At 45.7% G+C, this 4,346-nt stretch overlaps 2 pseudogenes; one reads left to right on the top strand and one right to left on the bottom strand.

The window, feature by feature from the left end:
• The first annotated feature begins 1,576 nt into the window (after positions 1–1,576).
• On the top strand, positions 1,577–1,726 carry LOC113455555 (annotated as a pseudogene).
• A 1,276-nt stretch (positions 1,727–3,002) lies between these two features.
• On the bottom strand, positions 3,003–4,145 carry LOC101993504 (annotated as a pseudogene).
• Positions 4,146–4,346: the final 201 nt, after the last annotated feature.

Raw genomic sequence — 4,346 nt, 5'->3', positions numbered from 1 at the left:
ACCCAAAACATTTTGGCATATCAGCATGAGGCCCAAATGTCCATGTAGAGCCTGAGAAAGCTAAAAAAAAAAAATACATCTCCTTTAAGAAATCCTGCTGCAGAGCAGAACACTTAAACAGCATTTTTATGCTAAATAGAAACAAAAAATTAAGTAAAAGACATCTGCTGCAGGCAAGTATTCACATTCTAGAGTGATGGAGGAAGGTCATTGGCTAATAAAGAAACTGCCTTGGCCCATTTTATTGGTTAGAACATAGGTGGGTGGAGTAAACAAAACAGAATGTTGGGAGGAAGAGGAAGTGAGCTCAGAGACGCCATGCTCCCCTCTCCTGGGCAGAAGCGATAGCTCTGCTCTCTGAGGCACATGCGATGAAGCTCCAACCCAGGATGGACGTAGGCTAGAATCTTCCCGGTAAGCGCACCTTGGGGTGCTACACACATTATTAGAAATGGGCTAGTTCAGGTGTGAGAGTTAGCCGAGAAGAGGCTAGATATAATGGGCCAAGCAGTGTTTAAAAGAATATAGTGTCCATGTAATTATTTCGAGGCATAAGCTAGCAGGCGGCCGGGGTGCCGGGATGCAGCCCCGCCGCTCCTATTACTACACTAGAGCTCTGGGAGATTGAATGCAGTTCCTGGTCACGCACCTCTGACCTGGCTGCAAGCTCTGGGTTTGGCTTTCACTACTGGACCCAAGAGCAGGCAGTCTGCCTGGAAGGGAGGACTCAGGTGTAGTTTAATAGTCTAAAGTCTGCTCATGTGGTCAAAAGAAGGTTAAAAATATGCAGTAAAAGAGGTTCAGGGCCTGGAGAGATCACTCAGTGTTTAAGAGCACTCACTGGCTTCAGGACACTTCCAGATGTCCTGAGTTCAATTCCCAACAACCATATTGTGGTTCACAACCATCTGTAATGAGATCTGGTGCCCTCCTCTGGCCTGCAGGCAGAAACACAGGCAGAGCTCTGTATACATAGTAAATAAATCCTTTAAAAAAATCCAAACAGGTTCCAGTGCGTTTTACAATATTCGTAGGCTTAAGAAAGAAAAGAATATGGGTATAGACAGTCATAGAAAGAAAGAAATCGATTAAAATAATAAAGTCTTTAAAGAGGGAGTAAAAGTAAAAAGAAAAAGGCACGTAAAGATGGGAAATACACAGGGAGTCTGGGTCCTGTGTAGTTTTGTGTTGATTTTGAATTTTTTTTTTTGTTTTTTTTTTTTTTTTGGTTTTTCGAGACAGGGTTTCTCTGTGGCTTTGGAGCCTATCCTGGAACTAGCTCTGTAGACCAGGCTGGTCTCGAACTCACAGAGATCCGCCTGCCTCTGCCTCCCGAGTGCTGGGATTAAAGGCGTGCGCCACCACCACCCGGCGATTTTGAAGTTTTTGATTGCTGAAAAGCAAAGGACAGCTGCTGAGACAGTTGAAATGGAAAGAGGGACTGTGGACATAAACCGGCCTATGTACTTTAGGACCAAAGAAAAAAACCATCAACATTTTGGTGGTCCAACGTGGGGCTACACCTTCTAAGAGTGCCACTCCCTTTGGGGTCCATTTTCTTTCAAGCCACCACAGCATTTTTACTTGGCAGAAGACACCGTGATCAGGAAGGTGGTTTTCCTAAGTTGAGGTTTTTCCATTGCACTCTACTTGTGATTCCCCCAAATTCAGGGAACTCAACTTCAGAATTTGTGGTAGTGGGGGACTGCGTTCTCGATTTCTTATATTTTAAAAGAAAATGGTATTAATTGGAAAGGATGTACTCTCAGAATTTGGGAGGTGTAGGCAGGAGAATTAGGAGTTCCAGGTCATTCTCAATTACAGGGCTAGCTGGAAGCCAGTCTGGGCTGTAAGAAATCTTGTCTCAAACAGCAACAATGACAAAAACAAGAAGGGAGAAATGGTCAGGTCTGTGAGAACTAACTCCTGGGAAAGGAAAAGTAGGAAGGGAAGACGATGAACTCTAACCCTGAGAGAAAGGAAAAAGATCTTTTTGGAGCCCTAGAGTTGGTCCAAGAAATCTGACACAATCATACGTCTATGTAAATCCTACTTTCTCTTTCCATAAGATATTCCCTATCACAATTCATGGGGACCCAAATTAGTTCTAAAGGAAATGCCGTGACAAATATAAAATGTTCCAGGTCACTTGGAACTTGGGAACTGACAGATTAGTTCTAAACTGATAAATTAGGAACTAAAACAATATAGTTTTATATACAGCTGATAAAAAAAAACTGATAACTTGGGAACTGATTAATAAAGCAATATAGATGGGGTATATAGCTCAGGAGTTGAGCCTATATTCAGCATGTGTGAGGCCCTGGGTTCAATCCCTAGCACCGTCACAAACAAAAATATTTTTGACAACTTTTTTTGTAAGGTGTGCACTTTTATGAAACTGGTCTCAAGTCAATGTCCAGGCAAACTGGCTGCCTCAACACCTCAACCCACCCCCAGGGAGACCAAAGCCTTCATACATCAAGTTGGGGGGGGGACTAAAAAAAGGAGGGCCATGATGGCGACTATTCCAAAATAAGAAAACAAAAATGTATTAAGGCGGAAGATTTAAAATTTTTTTTGCACTACATAATTTATACAGAAGCAATGCTGTCACCAACCCAGTGTGAACTTAGGGCGTGGATTCAGCCATCCTCCCCTACGGAATGGGAGTGGTTTTGGGGGAGGGGGAGGGACTTCCTCATATCTCATGGATACTTGGAATGACTATTTAAAAAGGTAAAAAAAAAAAAAAGTACAATCGAAGTCCTCAGCCACATTGTAGAACTTTGGCTAATGCTTGCTCCAACCGACTGCTGTCGCCTTCACCCTTCCTGTTTTTAAATCCTGAGTCAAAAGCGCCAAAACAAAAACAAACTCTTTTTAAAAATTTTAAAAAACCCAAATAAACAAATAAAGGCATGCCAATGTTTTCTCATTTATTTTATTTTATCTTTTTTGCGCAAGTTAGGTTTTCTCAAAGACAGGGTGCAAAACGCAGCCCAGTCACAGTCTGCCTAGAAGCATTTGCGGTGCACGATGGAGGGGCCGGACTCACCCTACTCCTGCTTGCTGATCCACATCTGCTGGAAGGAGGACAGGGAGGCCGGGATGGAGCCACTGATCCACACAGAGTACTTGGGCTCGGGAGGAGCAATGACCTTGATCTTCATGGTGCTGGGAGCCAGATCAGTGAGCTCCTTCTGCTTCTGGTCAGCAATGCCTGGGTACTTGGTGGTGCCACCAGACAGCACTGTGTTAACATAGAGGTCTTTGCGGATGTCGATGTCACACTTCATGATGGAATTGAATGTAGTTTCGTAGATGCCAGAAGATTCCATACCCAGAAAGGAAGGCTGGAAAAGAGCCTCAGGGGTACAGAACCGCTCGTTGCCGATAGTGATGACCTGGCCGTCAGGCAGCTCGTAGCTATTCTCTAGGGAGGAAGAGGATGTAGCAGTGGCCATCTCTTGCTTGAAGTACAGGACAATACAGCACAGCTTCTCTTTGATGTTACGCACGATTTCCCTCTCGGTTGTGGTGGTGAAGCTGTAGCCACACACAGTCAGGATCTTCATGAGGTAGTCTGTCAGGTCGCAGCCAGCCATGTCTAGATGCAGGATGGCATGAGGGAAAGCATAGCCCTCATAGATGGGCACAGTGTGGGTGACACTGTCTCCGGAGTGCATCACAATGCCAGTGGTACCCCAGAGGCATACAGGGACAGCACGGCCTGAATGGCTACGTACGTGGCTGAGGTGTTGAAGGTCTCAAACATGATCTTGGTCATCTTTTCACGGTTGGCCTTGGGATTCAGGGGGGCCTGGGTGAGCATCACAGGGTGCTTCTTGGGGGCCACACGCAGCTCGTTGTAGAAAGTGTGGTGCCAGATCTTCTCCATATCATCCCAGTTGGTGACAATGCCGTGTTCATTAGGGTACTTCAGGGTCAGAATGCCTCTCTTGCTCTGGGCCTCCTCACCCACGGAGGAGTCCCTTCTGGCCCATGCCCACCATCATGCCCTGGTGCCTAGGGCGGCCCACAATGGAGGAGAAGACGGCCCGGGGAGCATCGTCGCCCGCGAAGCCGGCTTTGCACATGCCGGAGCCGTTGTCTACAACGAGCGCAGCGATGTAGTCATCCATGGCGAATTGGTAGCAGGTGTGGAGCGGCAAAGAAAGAGCTGTGAAAGGCCTGTGTTCGCGGGTGGGGGGGGGACGCAAACTCAATATGGACAACTTTTGAAATAAGAAAAAGTGTCGTAACAGCATTTGTACGTATTTTAGGGGGGGTTATTTGTTTGTTTAATTTATTTGTTAGTTTTTTTTGTTTTGTTTTGTTTTTCG

Source organism: Microtus ochrogaster, unplaced genomic scaffold (genome assembly GCF_000317375.1).
Source record: "Microtus ochrogaster isolate Prairie Vole_2 unplaced genomic scaffold, MicOch1.0 UNK65, whole genome shotgun sequence".
In the NCBI taxonomy this organism is placed as follows: Eukaryota; Metazoa; Chordata; class Mammalia; order Rodentia; family Cricetidae; genus Microtus; species Microtus ochrogaster.
This window is presented reverse-complemented; position numbering and strand designations above follow the sequence as displayed.